The sequence below is a fragment of the Vigna unguiculata genome, chromosome 4 (genome assembly GCF_037176805.1).
Source record: "Vigna unguiculata cultivar grain cowpea cultivar isolate G323 ecotype 2 chromosome 4, ASM3717680v1, whole genome shotgun sequence".
NCBI lineage: Eukaryota > Viridiplantae > Streptophyta > Magnoliopsida > Fabales > Fabaceae > Vigna > Vigna unguiculata.
This window is the reverse complement of record NC_140795.1, coordinates 30,124,176-30,140,439: the sequence shown is the minus strand read 5'-3', so window position 1 is coordinate 30,140,439 and position 16,264 is coordinate 30,124,176. Positions and strand designations below refer to the sequence as shown.

Sequence of the window (16,264 nt, the reverse complement as noted above, 5' to 3'; positions counted from 1 at the left end):
ATCAACTTCTAAAATAATGTAGATTATTACCGGAACATCAAATTTAACTTTTTCGTATCTATTTTTTATTTAATTTTAAAGTTAAAAATAATATTACATATATTTGTTAGCTTGAATATCTCTCGAAACTAATCGCCGATCAATAATAGAATATCGGTTACAATTTTATATGAAAGACAAATTTGAGTATCAATATTTATTTTCTTTAAGAATATAATTCGTTATCCATTAAGAGACTGTTATGCTCGATCACTCCTTTCAGAGTATTGTCTATTTTTTTGGAGTTTGAAATTTCCTTAAATTTTGTCATTAAAAAACAGTGTATTGGATGTAAAATATATTTAAATTGTTTTTAATCTCAACTCTCAAACAATATAAAATTATTGAATGTATTGAAACATTGAATTTCTTTTTTGTATTTTTCTTTTAATTTTAAAGTTTAAACAATTACTAATTCAAAGTAATGTTAGTTTGATTATATATCATGAAACTTATCACCAAATCTCTTACCATGTAATCTTACACTCTGTGAAGAAATTTAGTGAAGAAGACACAAAGTACAAAAGAAGAAACAAAATTTAGGAATATTTTTTTACTCTTTCACTCATTCCAACTTTGCAATTTGGTCACTGTTTTTTATTTTTATCAGCAAAAATATGTATAAATATATTATAGAGTATTTAGAGTACTCTAACCCTTATACATATATACTTACAAAATTTTCTAAATACATAATATGTATATAATATACTTAAATTTGTACTTTAAGGAAAAAGTCTACGAAAATTATAACAAAACTAACACAAACTCGGCAATTTGGTCACCCTTGCTTCACTTAGGATTCGTAGAATGGCTATTGTCAACTGTATTCAGCTTTTTAGTGGCATTTTTTTATTGAAAACTGTATTTTTTTTAACTAATGAAGAAACAATTAATTTGAATGTGCATGTTCACTAAAAAAACTCCTAATTAATATTACTAAAAAAAATCATATTTCTTGTTAATTTTGTTTTGAAACTTTTTTTTTTTCAGGAAATACTTACAAATTTTGTTGTGAAAAAAAATTTGCAAGAAATTGCTACCAATTTTCTTTCAAAATATTTTGTATAAAACACTTTTCGTAACAAACTTTGTAGGAAATACTTGTAAAGTTTATAATTTTGTAGGAAATGATTTCCCACGAAGGAATTACCTGCCAATTAAAATTCTTAGAAGAAATGACAGAAAAAAGTCTTTTCTTGCAAATTTTTTAATAAATTTGCAAGAAAAATCTCATGTAATACGAGAATTTCTAGTAGTAAATAATCAATTTTAGTGACTAGGAATTGTTAGTAGCTATAGTTACCAAATTCGATAGGTAGTAAGGGTTGGTGGAGGGCAGGGTATTAGTGATTCACGCATGCCTCCTCCTAAACCATTAACTAGTTTGTAGCCAAGTTAGGTTTAAGAGGTGGTTTTGTGATTTTTAAGTTTTTAATTTAGTTTCAAAATTCACTTAGTCAAGTTTATCATATTTAAGCAAATTTTAGGTCATTTGCATGACATAATTTTTATGTTACTTTATTCAAGCATTTCATCAAGCACTTGGTGAAACCATACTCTTCATTGAGGCATTTTGTCAAACAGTTTTTGATTTTGTATTTAGGCTTAAAATTATGACAACCTAGTACCTAGAAAACATTCGTGGCATGTTTTAAGGATAGAATTTGTTTTAAATTGTTGTTAAAGATTGAATAGGTATAGTTCTGGTTTTGTGGTTTGCATCTACCTAGATTACCGCATTTTAGGTTGAAAGAGTCTTTATACTTGTGGTAATTCAGCCATGCATACATAGTTTGAATAGGTTTTCATAAAGAGTTAGTGTTGATCACTTTTTTACATTTTACCTTGTTTAGACTTGTGCTATAATTGAAATTCTTCTTTGTGTGATACACTCATGAAAATGCTCTTACTCTTAAATTTAAACATTTGACCTTAGTGTTAACTTTCACTTTGGAGGTTCAAAACCATGCACAAGTTGTTGGAAACCTCTGAAGACAATTAAATACACTTGTGCATAGTTGATTGAAGGAGAATTAGGGTAATTTTCTGCAGCTAATCAAACTACTGCAGAAAAGAATCATTGAAGAGTTTAAGTTTGACTGCATAGTTGACTTTTTGTCTTGAAGCTCAAATGCAAGTTGTACATGTTGGAGACCTTTAAAAGAGATATCAAGTGAAGTGTTGAAGGCAAAAAGAACCATTGGATTGTACTTAACAAATGCACATGGCAATGAAAAAAAAATGGTAGCCTAGAATCGTGAAATGCACATCAATCACAAAAGAACAAACAAGAAACAAACTACATCAATTCAATACTACATGACCCATTCTCTAGCATCAAAGTACATACTACCCATACTGCCCCTTACTTGCTTATTTCTCCTCCGATATGCGTTCACCTTGCACTATCAACCTTTACTCCACCACTTTGTCTCTGGACCCAGACCGGTGCAGCAACAACCGTCAACCAACTTCACAAAAAAATAATTCTTCAAGTCTAGCTTTAAATTCAAACCAATTGGAAACAAAATTAAACAAATTCAACAAATTGAACACTGATTCTCAATTAAAACACGTCCAATTGGATTGAATATCCCGTGAAAACAACACTCGCCCAAAACGCACCTGTTTGATCCTACCGAGAGAGGTGGTGGTTGCGGCGAGCTCGAGGGGAAGTAACTGGCCAAGGAGAAATGAAACTCCTCTTCCACGAGCTGGAGGGTACGTGTGCCTTCTACTTTCTTATGGTGGCTCACTGGCGAACAGAGTGGTAGGGCAGCGGATTGGCAAGGCTTAGATGAAGAATTGACAGAGGGCTTAGTGGCGGAGTGAAATTGGGGCAAATGAAAGGGAAAATGGAGGACAGAAATTAGGGCTTAGATGAACGATTGTGGTAGAGAGAAAAGGGAAAATGGTAAAGAAAGCAAACGAAAGTGAAATTGGGGGAGGGAATGTCAATTGAAATTCTGATTTAATTGACAACATTACCGATGACCAAGATCTGTCGGTTAATCCGTCGATAAACCTACTTTACCGACAGATAATTCTGTCGGTAAACCTACTTTATCGATGGATAATTCCGTCGGCACATTCAAAACCAAAATTTGTCGGTAATTTCGTCGATAAAGTAAGTCACCAATATCATTCACGCCTTTACCGACGGATTTAAGCCGTCGGTAAAATCAAGAGTATGATCCATCGATAAATCCGTCGGAAAGTTATCATTACTGATGGAAGAAAATCTGTCAGGAAAAGCCCGTTGGCAATAAGATTGTTTCTTGTAGTGACGTATGTTGTCTCATTTTTTAAAAATTGTATTGGAAATCTATCACCACATTAGATGCAACCTTGTCCAACCATCGTTGTCAATTGTAATAGTTAAAAAAAATATCAAAATTAGAGGAATAACCTATGAGCTCGCCCATTGGCAGGTTAGATTGGCTACCTCAGCCCGCTTCCTCTAAACGGGTTGGCCCAACCTGGTCCATTTTCATAGGGTCTAAATTGGATTGGGTTAAAATTGGTCGGACCAGTTCATTTTGCCATCCCTAATTTGATATTTGAAATGACCTAAGTTAGACAGGAAATCATGTGTAGAAAAAATGTTGAAACTAATGTAATATTGAAGGGATGAATTAGATATTAAGTGTAGAACTGTCAAAATGGGTAACTCAGCCCAACTCGACTCAACCCACCATGGGTTAATCATTTAGTGAGCCAACCCAACTCGACTCACTTATTAGCGAGTGTGAAAAAAATTCGAACCCAGTCCGATCCACATGAGTTAGTGGATTAAATAGGTTGACTCATGAGCTCGCTTAATTAAAAAAAATACAATTATTTATTTATTTTTATTTCAGTCAAAACTAAGTTATAATTAAAATTAAAATTTAAATAAACTTTAATACAATCCAAATACAAACCAAAATTACAAAAATACAAGTTATCTATGTGTTCAAAAAAACAACTTTAGATGACCTAAATACAAAACCCAACTTAAAAAAAAAAATACTTGTGTGACTCTTTATGTGTGGGTTAGTGAGCCAACCCAGTTTACCACGGGTTCAACTCGGGTGAGCCGGGTATTAGATGGACTGGATCAAAAATCAACCTGTATCAAAGTTTGTAAAAGAATTTCAACTCAACCTGAAATCTTGGTGGGCCGAGTTGGCTCGAAGGTTCCAACAAATTTTGATAACTCTAATTAAGTGATTTAAATGAATATTTCTAGGAATAGATTATTTGTTTAGTATATATTTTTTTTTATAAAAAGATAGAAATAGAATTTGACGAAGATTATTCGGCTAGTTAATTGTATGCATTAAATTTACTCCTCCTTTTCCTTTTCTTTAAGAAGAATATTACTAAATAAATAATCTATTTCTAAATTAGTAATTTTAAACATTTAATATTAAATTATCCATAATGTTAATATTTGAGAAAAAATAAATCTATTAGTTTCATAAAATTTCTTGTTTCAAATATAATCTTAGAAAATAAAATTAAAAAAGTTATAAAATAATGTTTAAAAATAAAAATAAAATAATATGAAATAAGAAAAAAATCTTAAATTAGTGTCATGTCAGAAAAAAAAAATGTTAATTGTATATTCTTATAATGACCGGAGAAGACGATGCCCATACCTAGAGACATTTCAAAGTAATTCTCTCTTAATTGCTTCTAATGTCATTTGTTTCTTCTTCTTTTTTTCACATATAATTGTCATCACATCAAATAAATGGATATATAACTTTGACAGAATAGCTAAATATCAGTTATATTTCATATTTTTATTATTTTAACTTCAATGTTTTTAAACTATTGGAAATCACAATTCTTACTAATTGTATTTACTTTCATTCCTGTATTTACACCTAATAAATAAAAAAAATACACTATAAGTCTCATGTTAATGTGCATATTTGTGCATAATTAAACAAATTTTAATATTTAAAAAAAATTAAAAAAAGGATAGATATATTTTTTAACTATATTAGAATATATATGTTACATGACATTTAAAAAAATATCAAAACATTAGATAGAATTATATTTAATTTAGCACCCAAATATACAATTTTAAATTAAATTAATTAATTATATAAAAAAATAAAATAAAAGATAATTATTCATGAACTTCTTCAAACCGTAAAATATTATAATATAAAAAACTAAAACATACACTCTTTTTTTTTACTTTAATAGGTATCTTTATAAAAAAAAATATATTAAACACCGGAAAAAGTCATATATTTGAGACTAAAAATTTCTTTAAGCCTAATAATGTATTAAAATAAAATAAATACGTAACAAATATTTTCATACAACAATATTTAAATAATAAAATTTTGCATATAAGTTCCCAAAATTTTCTTTAATTAACAAATTTATCTTTTACGTGTACCATAATAATGTATATATATATATATATATATATATATATATATATATATATATATATATATATATATATATATATATTAAAAAAAAGATAAGTTTGAATGAATTTATATTAGATACTAGTCTACTAGATTTTCAAAAATTATATCTCCGATAAATATATTTATTAACAAGTTATGAGACTTAATTATAGGCATTACTTTATCCGGATAATTATATAAATAAAAACTAAATAAAACTAACTAAGAATAAATAGGCTTATATCATCTTGAAAATCAAATTGAATGTTTTGTATTAAATTATTATTCAAAGAAAAACAATGCTTTAACCTTCAGAACTGATTCAATTGGATAGCTTTCTTCAAGGCTTGGATCCACTAGTTTGTGAATACCTTCTAAAGGATTACCATGTGAATTCAACACATAAACTAAAATCAACACAAAAATTTGTCTGTTTAAATATTCATGACTTAACCCCTAACACACATCAAACAATATATTCAATACACACATAAAGCAATATATTCAATTTCAATCTCAACAGGAAAATACACTAAAAACTGAACAATACAAGAAGGGAAAATGATTAAATATATATGAATTATGTCTTGAAGTATGAACAATACATGCAAAGGAAAATAATTAACTAAGAAATGAATAATAAGGGAAGGGGAAAACATGCAGAAACAAGTATTACTATCATATGTAAAGAAACAAAAAAAAATTACCATATTGGGAGACATAGTGGGAGAATGCTCGGGCACATTTAAATCTTTTAAAACTTTGGCCTTCTTTGCTTTAGATTCTTTTGATTTACTATAAAATTTATAAAATGATAATTAACATCAATTTTAAAAATTCATTAACAAACTAAAAATTCAACTAATTGATGTTAGATGTGATGAATTTACCTTTCAACATGCTTCCTTTGAGCTTTTTCCTCCTTCCGCTTTTTCTTCCTATGAGAGTTAATTTTGTCCTAAATTTGAAGAGAAAAAAATGAAACAAATTTACAATGATGCATATATTTACAATAAGCGAACAAACAATGACCTAAAATGATGTTGAATAAAACCATACATTCATATCTCTTTCATTTATATTTGGATTCCACATGCTAGAAAATTCTGGAATTGCTACTGTTGGAAAGCATGTCTACAGCTGAGCCAAAAATGTTTTAAAACCAGTAAACATTTCAGTTTTGATGGCTTCCACTTGTTCTTGTAATTTTACTTGCATCTCCTCTTGCATCTCTACTCTAGCATTCCTCTTTACTTCATCTATTATTTTCTGGATTTCAATTGTAGACTTAGTTCCCCATAAATCTATAGGTGCAACCCCTTTTCCATATGTGCGTACAAAGTCAGGTCTCTCTTTACCCAAGACTTGGGAAAATAAATCATCCTGAGTTGTGCTTTCCTCTGCTTCAGGGTGTAATGTAATGGCCTCCTCAAGCTCTGACTGAAAATCAAAGCACATCTACTTAATTTGAAAGAAGTGTCAAACAAAATTAAGTATAAATGATAGAGATGTTCATACAACAATTCTACTTGTTCCATCCTATGTCTTATTTCCATCCTTTGGCTTATGTGTCAAAAGGAACATTTCTACACGGGAGGGCTCTTTAACATCAACATTCTTCATCCTCTATTAAAATTAAAATATGTAAGATTAGTTCAACCAATTTTCCAACAAAAGCACAAGGAAAATTGTCCTTAACTAGTTTTCTTACCTCTTCTTCACGAATTTCTACAGAAGTTTTTGATCTAATGGTATGGAAAAATGTATACTTTGCTCTGTTAATTTTATTCTTCTCACTACGTTCCTTCAAAATAAAAACACTACATTAGCAAAGGAAAAATTTAATCACAAAGTAAGAAAGTAACCCAGCCAAAAGGTAGAAAAAAAGATCAAATATGTACAATTCAACATCTAATTAATATGAAAATTAACATCCAATACCAACAAACAGAAAAAAATAGCACCTTTATCGCATAAGGAGGAAATAACATAGCTAAAAATAAACTATAAATTACTATTACCTTAGCCATGTTAGATTTCCAAAACTTGAGAAGTATTTTCCACTGTTCAAGTGGAATAATGGATGGTCGATTCTTTAAATTGTACTCCTCCTTCATGTTTGGCTTAAAGAACTTCTTTTTCAAGCGACATTTGTGAGTCCTCCAACTTGAACCAATACTTTGCAAGACCCACTTTTTACCACATTCTTCTATATCAAACTTTGACTACACCAAAATATATTTGAATTAACATTAATATCAATTCAGAAATAACTTGTGTGTTCAAAATAAAATCATAAAGTCACTCCAAATGGAAATAAACAACATTTAAAAAGTCTGAAGTCCAAAGTCCAAACCTTGTTTTGACTATCCCACAAAGTCACAAGAATTGATTTCGTCTAATTAACATTTCAACATGGTTACACCATTGTCCCATCATTAACCAAAATGAAGAAGTATTCCAGACATTGCTTGTAGTAAGGTTTTCTAAAATTTAAAGGTAAATGCCATTTCACATTCATTAAACAGACGGTACTCATACTCAAAAACAAGTAAACAAAGTATCTTACGAGAAACATACTCATAACTACTAGAGAAACATTCATTTTTCAAGGAAATTAACGAATACATTGCCATGCACCCAACAATTAATAAAGATTTTGAAATCATGTTGGCTTGTCGATTGTCACATGTAATTCAAAAATCATGAAATTTCAATACAAAGGCAGATTTAAATCTAAGTGGCCCCTATAAAGAATTGCCTTCCGACAAAATGCAAGGACCTCATTTGATGATAGCACAAATCTTACCCAATGAGAAATGACTTCAACTATTGTCCCTACTACAATATCTAAATATAAAGATGTCACTATGGTGATATCCAAATATTATATGTTGTCAATTTATAAAAAAAATAATATCATAAATATCACCGATTGAAGATTTAAATATTTTAAAAATATTTTCAATATACAGTTACGAAAGAAAAAAAATGCTGTAAAGAATGATGTGGCATTATCATAACTTCTAATGAGTTTGATTATAAATTAAATGACTTTTCAAAGATTTACTTGACCTTTCACAATTTTTATGTATGTATTACTTTAATTTTTGCTGTTATAAGCATTTAACTCCATTAAGTAAAACCACAAATTTATAGCTAGAGTGATGATTTGTAGTAATTTAACAACCATCAGAAAATTTGTGAAACTTCTATACACAAATTATATTTTGTAGCAGTTTTACTTCATTAGATTGAAGACACATTTAATCACTCATCTGCAGAGTATCAAAACAGAACTAAAATACATTTGTAATGTAAGGAACCTAACTCATACAGTTTCTACACAAAAGGGCCTAAATGTAAAGATAATATGAGGAGGCACTTTATCTTGTTTGATATACAGAGAGAGGAATGAAGTTACCATAATCTTAAAGAAGAGCATACTATAGAGGTGAGGGGAAACTTTAGCAAGAATCAAAATACACACAATACATACAAAACAAGATGTGTCAAACTTTATAAAATAAAAGAATTACTCGTATTTGCATCTTGAAACAAACAAAGCAAGTATGAGTTGCTTTGTCTTCATCATAAAAAATAAATAATGTTATCTTATCTTGAAACTGATCCAAAAATAGTGACAAATTTGTGTAGCTCTTAACACTAATATATTGACATTTAATGTTCAATCTTGGTCCAAAATCAATTCAGAAATAAATAGAAAGCATATATCAATGATAAGAAAAAAATGATCCTTGACTATTTGCCACATATCCTTCCAATTATCTTTCAACTCTCTCCAAGTTGTTATGTCAAAGGAGCAATGTGTGCATTCCTAGCCAATGTTCCCAAATAAGAGCTCAAGGCAGCCCTATATTGACCAATATGTTGGCCAAGAATATTTAGTGTAACTTGATGCGATCTTCATGACTCAAACCATGAGTCTTAAGACACTTTGTTGAACCCATTTTCTTCTTGATAACAAGACCTGTTTTAATAAATGACAAAAGAATAATCTTGTTTTTGTATTTTTTTTCTAAAGAATATATATTATCAAGTACTTTACACTTACTATAGCGTTAATCAAATAGGGTGCAAAGGGTGTTAGGCAAGGACTTGATGCTGTCTCCTCTAGCTCATTAAGAATTCCAGCCATTGATTCACTTGGCCATAAAGCCTTACGCTTTGAACTTCTTGATAATTAAGTGTATCTTCCATTGAGCTGGTAGCCCATGAAACTTTACCTCTTGCCCTTATTGTACCACTGTAAAAAAATAAAAACTGATGAAGGATTGACCCCAACCAAGGATGGAGGCACATGCTTAAGAAGACTAAGAATGTTTAGAAAGTAAGTTCACTAATCCTTCATCCCTTTCATTTGTGTTTGTTACTTTTGATTCCCTAAGTAGACTTAGTTGAATCAACTTTAGTTGACTTGTTGACCTTAGACTAGGTTTGACTTGTTGACTATAGTTGACTTTACTTAAGCCAACATGCTAATCTATGTTTATTTGCTTTGTAGGTTAATTAGGAGTAAGAAAGCAATGCTAGGTGGTGCATGGTGATTGGGGAGCATAAATGATATGGAGGAGAGAGTAAAGCAAAGGCATAAAGCATAAAGTAAAAGGCATAAAACTAGTGTACCTATGTACCTTTGGTCTCCTTTGTTTTTTGCACATTTTGGCCACTTTTTGGAGACATATGAGACATATTCTTTGTCTCCTTTTGTGCTAGAACGAAATTAGCCTTGCACACACCATAGTTAGCTCTTTTGTCTCTCATTTTTGTAACCTTATTTGACCTAGTTTCTAGAAGTTAGGGTTAGGTTTTTGTAGAGACATCCTTAGGTATCTTTTATTTGCTTAGAGGCCCCTAAACTCTTCTATATAAGGGGTGCTCCTAGACATGTAAAAGGGTTTTAAATTTTGAATTAAAAACAGTCTTGTGTCTCAACCATTTGTGAGAGTTTCCTCCCTTGGGAGTGAATACTTTTAAGCCTTATCTTGCATAGCAAGTGGCGGCACACATCCACTCATCTTCAAGGTTGCCATGGCTTCTAGCCTAGCCTTGTAGTGGCGTGCTTCTCACATTTTTACCATTTCTTTCCTTTCCATTTTATGTTTTCTTCTTCCTTTAATTGTTCTTGGTTTTCTATGGTTTATGTGTCTTCCATTTCCTTTTTGTTTTGAATCAATCCATCATGTTTTTCTCTTGAGCTTTGTGAAAGGAACCTTGACATCTAGATAGCATGCTATCTTAATGTCCAGTGGGGATTTCACTTAGCTTTCTTAATCAACTCACACCATATTCAATAATCTTAAAAAGGAACAAGATAATCCTTCATAAAAAACATAAGCAATTTAAATAGTGAACTCAATCATCAAGTGACTCTTGTCTAGGTTCTTCTCTTGTTTCTTCATCATCTGTTAAACTTGCATCAACGGTTGTTACAGGTACATCATCCCTAAACCAAATATTTTCATTTTCATTAACTGTAAATTGATCAAACATTAGACTTCTTAATTGATCATCCAAGTGCTTTTCCACATCTACATTCTCTAGATCACCATATATATCAAACAAATCTTTAGGGGTGGTGTTAGTAACAACATGGCAATCATCATTTGGGTCTTTTGTATAATACACTTGCTTTACTTGAGATGCAAATACAAAAGGATCATTCATAGATCAACCTATGAAAATTTATGAGTACCAATCCAAAACCATCTTGTTTAATTTGAAACCAATGACATTTGAACAACATAAACTTGAAATGTCCATAGTAATCCAATTCAATTGTATCTTTTAAAACTCCCTAGTAGGAACATTTTATACCACTGGATTTTCATCTTTCTTGCTTCTTTCACGACTTTCAATGACAAACTTGTAGCCATTTATTGCATATGCAGAAAATCTTCTTGCAACTGTATTTGGCCCTTTAGACAACCATTTAACATCTTCATTAACATCTAAATTCCTTACTCGATCTTCAAATCATTCATGAAAAGTAAGACATTGATCTTTAGCCTTATTCCATTTTCTTGTTGAACCTTGACGATTGTGACTGAAAACAAATTCTTCATGTTGGCTACATAAAAAAAATTGAATATGTTATATATGTTAAGTAAACTATAATAAAGTGTAGTAATAATATGTATTCTTGAGTATGCATATCTTCTTACTTGAGAAATGGTTTGATAGCTTCAGAATTGAATAACACATATTGATGAGCTTGCTCCTATGTAAGAGGATCCAAACTTGTCATGACTCCATCTCCTATAGGACCATCTAAACTCCTTACTGGTTTATTGAATTTTGTTTGGATATCGTCATCTAAGTACCTTGAACAAAATGTCAAACATTCATATGCTATATACCCTTCTGCAGTAGAACCCTTTGGATAACGTCTATTACACACATAGTTCTTTAAATTAAGAAGAAACTTATAAGCATAAAAGTATAAAACTTAAGTACGAATTAAGAAGAAACCTACAAAAGGACAAAAATATAAATCAAATTACCTCTCAATTGGATACATCCAACGATAATGCATGGGTCCTGCAATTCTAGCTTTGTATGTTAAATGTATTAATAGATGAACCATTATAACAAAAAAAGATGGAGGGAAAATTCTTTCCAATTCGCAAAGAATCAATGCAATTTCAACATCCAAACATTCAAATAATTCAATCTTGATAACTTTGGAGCATAAAATCTTGAAGAATGAGCTTAACTTAATTAAAACTCTTGTGACTTCTTTTGGTAAAACTCTTCGTACTGCTATTTTAAGTAAGTCTTGCATCAACATATGAAAATCATGACTTTTAAGCCCAAGAAGTTTTTGCTGCTCAAGTTGAACACAATTAGAAATATTAGACCCATAATTTTCTGGAAGCTTCACTCCTTTCAAAATGCCACAAAAGATATCCTTTTCTTTTGATGAAAGAGTAAATCGTGCAGGTGGTAACTAATATTTATTTGGTTCTATTTCTATTGGTTGAATGTCCTGCCTTATACCCATGTTTACCAAGTCAAGGCAAGCTTTGATATGATCCTTTGATTTCCCATCTACATTCAATAGTGTTCCAATTACATTTTCACAAATGTTCTTTTCGATGTGCATTACATCGAGATTGTGACGGTGCAAATTAGTATCCCAATATGCCAACCCAAATAATATACCTTTTTTGTCCATAGATCAACATTATTTATTTTCCTCTTTTGAGGGTTTCCAAATAAATTCTGTCTTTCGCCAATTTTTTCCAATAAAGTAGAACCTAATAATGGAACTGAAGTAACTTTAAATTCTTCATAGCCATAAAAACACTTCTTATTTTTCTGCCATTTATGATTAGAGTCCAAAAATCTACGATGACCCATGTAGCACATCTTTTTACTTTTCGACAAGTACTTGGACCATGTATCATAGTTACGCACAAGGCACACCAACTTTCCACTAGTATGCCAACCTGATAGCATAGCGTAGGCAGGGAAATCACTTAGAGTCCAAAGTAATGCAGTTTGAACAATAAAATATTGCTTACTAGAGGCATCATAGGTTTCAAATCCTTTCTCCCATAACTCCTTTATCTCATCAACTAGAGGTTTTAAATAGACATCAACTAGGGGAAGAAGGACCTGAAATAAGTAAAGATAACATCAAATAAGGTTGCTTCATGCAAGCCCATGGAGGTAGGTTTTATGACATTAGAAAAACCGGCCAAATACTATATTTTCTACTCATTGTCTTATATGGATTAAATCCATCACTTGCTAACCCAAGCCTCACGTTTCGTGGATCCAATGCAAAATCAGGATGTAGTGAATCAAAAGTTTTCCAAGCAAGTGAATTTGCAGGATGCCTTAATTTTCCATCATTAGGACGACCCTTCTCATGCCATTTCATTGAATCAACAATTTTTGATGACATATATAACTTCTTGATCCTCGGTTTAAGAGGAAAATACCTCAATACTTTGGCTAGAACCGGAGGAGAAATTACCTTGCAAGAAACTTTCTTCTTAAGATTTAGACACACTCTCTCTTTATATTTAGAAGCGCCACAGTTGGGGCATGTATCTTCATTCTCATGCTCTTTCCAAAATAGGATACAGTCATTAGGACAAGCATGGATTTTTTCATAACTACAACCTAACTCTTTGATTAACTATTTGCAATCTTGGAATGTTACTGACAAAGAAGAGTTTTCAGGAAGAAATTCTTTGAGCAATAGTAGTAGCGCACTAAATGATACATTGCTCCACCCATATAGGTTCTTAATATGGAGTAAACAAACAATGATTGATAGTTTTGAGAATTTTTTACAACCCGGGTATGCTTCTTGACGAGAATCACCTACTAAATTGTAAATCCTCACCATTTCTACATCAAACTCTTCATCTTCATCCAAGATGTCATCAAAATCACACTTAGGCATCATGAAAGTATCCTCTAGAAGTTCATCCAAATTATCATGCATATTAGCCTTTCCTTTATCCACTTTTGAAGATCCACCTTCCCCATGAAAAATGCATTTATCATATCTTTTATCAAATCCATCACAAATTAAGTGTTCATACACTTCTGCTCGGTTACTCCAACAACAATTATTACAATTCTTCCACGGACATAAAATTTGATAACCTTGTGCTGCATTACTAAATGCAAAGAGTTGAGAATTTTGTTTAAACCATCTAAGTACCTACTAGAAGATCTTGGTTGACACATCCAACTCTTGTCCATGACTTTGTTTTTCTCGTTAATTTTCCTTGATAATTGTTTCAGCTACTGTTAAGATAATTGCTGTAAAAGACATAATTGAATTAGATAACTTTTTCAACTTTATGGTCCAAAAAATATATCACTCAAAAAATCATATTTGTGGTCCAAGTTTAAATGCCACGAAGCAATAAAATCCAAGAAATGAATACATAAGCGCTGTGAATTGCAATAATTTTTGACAAAAACTAATTACTTAAATCATACATGTTACTAGTCACAACATCATAAAGACTGAAGAACCAGATAAAGATTCTTTTCAACTTGATGAAAGATCAAGAGATCCTCTAAAAAAATATACAAGGTAAACCAAGATGGTGGGAATGTATAAGATGTGTGGGAATCAATTAAGTTCCTAATCAGCTGGATGCAGACAAAGGAGTGGCACTACAATACGAAAAATGGAAATCTCGTAGAACAACAAAGTTTGGTTAAAATATATTGATCTGCCTCTGTCTGCCATCCTATTCCATTGTAGGTACAAAGAGATCTGTATAACTATCAATTGAAATGATAAAATTGTTAATAACATATTCGACTATGCTTACCTCTTTTTCTGTCTCATTAGATAGGGAAATAACATTGTTTGGTTGTGTCTCCAGCAAAACAATGCAAGGGTCTAGCAGTGTTAGAGCAAGCCTGATGGATTTGACTCTCTCTATATCATATACACTAATGAACATTATCTATTCTCTGATCTTCAATCTAATTTGATGCAATTCAACAAATTACATACTTGAAACACAACTTGTCTATTTCACAAATTTACTAAATTACAAATTTTTGCAATTTGTATTTCTATTTTAAAGAATTTCACTCATAATTTTTTAAAAATATGATCAATGGTGAAAAGTGTATTGTTAGCACCTCTAAAAAAAAAGAGAAAGAATTTAGGCAACCAAAGAAATTGTGCTTAAATAAGTAATAATCATGAGATCATTAATTCATACACATATTTTAGACCCCATAAAAGGAATCATGATATACATTTATGCCAAGTTCTGTAAGCATTGATCCATTGATCCAGCATCAATAAAATCCAACTAACAAAAGGAATACATGACCAAACTAACAAATTGTATTAAATAGATAATATTTCAAAACTAACAAAGCAAATTTCACTCTTCTTGAAATTGTCTGAACTTCGAAAGCGTGTACGTATGTTCATTGAACTCCAACGTAACAGATATTTACATTCCTCTTCCCTATAAAATGACCGAATACACTATAGAACTGTACATGCACACAATTGATTCACAAACATCAATCACATGTTCTAATAAAATTGTTTCACAGGAACATATTTGAAAGAGAAAAATGAAATGACTATAAAAACTTATGATACATAGCAATCTACAGTCAAATGAAAATATGAAAACTCTATAAACAACATCAGAATCATGCATTCTAGTGTGCAGCGTAAAAACCCAATACTATCAGCATTGCTTGCATAGAGGATTAATTTAAAGAAGAAACTGAAACACTATAATTTAAATGGTCATATCTTAATTTAATGGTTTTTAAATAAATTAAAATATTACTCTAAAATGTTAATTTTTAAATTAATTTTAACTATTTTAATGTTATAATAAAATTTATTAATTAATAAATTTATTGTTATTATTTTAAATTATTTTATAAAGTTACAATTTAAAAAAGTGAAAACTTAATTACTTATCGTAATATTTATTTAAAAGTGTTACTTGTAACGTTTTTTAAAAAGTATGACTAGGTATACATAGGATAACATTTTTAAGAAATGTAAAAAAAAATGTTGTTAAAACTAATAAATCATGTGATGATGCTATAGAGATCTAAAAACTATTATTTTAAATTTATCTTTAAATGAATTAAAATATTAATTTAAAATTGATCTGAAACCACATAGAATTTAAATATCTGAAAAGGTTTTTAAATTTATTATTAAATAAATTAAAATATTACTTTAAAATATTAAATATTTAATTCATATTAAATATTTCAATATTATAATAAAATTAATTAATTATAAATTTATTGTT

At 30.2% G+C, this 16,264-nt stretch overlaps 2 pseudogenes across 2 annotated transcripts; both read right to left on the bottom strand.

Moving 5' to 3' along the window:
- Positions 1–5,908: 5,908 nt before the first annotated feature.
- LOC114180382 (uncharacterized) lies at positions 5,909–9,621 on the bottom strand (annotated as a pseudogene). The gene is made up of 7 exons (XR_003603684.2): positions 9,538–9,621; positions 7,484–7,687; positions 7,174–7,266; positions 6,981–7,088; positions 6,522–6,902; positions 6,353–6,420; positions 5,909–6,257 (listed from the first exon to the last, which is right to left on the bottom strand). The product of XR_003603684.2 is annotated as an uncharacterized LOC114180382 (transcript).
- A 1,443-nt stretch (positions 9,622–11,064) lies between these two features.
- On the bottom strand, positions 11,065–15,139 carry LOC114181666 (uncharacterized; annotated as a pseudogene). The gene is made up of 3 exons (XR_014994452.1): positions 11,987–15,139; positions 11,648–11,806; positions 11,065–11,553 (listed from the first exon to the last, which is right to left on the bottom strand). The product of XR_014994452.1 is annotated as an uncharacterized LOC114181666 (transcript).
- Positions 15,140–16,264: the final 1,125 nt, after the last annotated feature.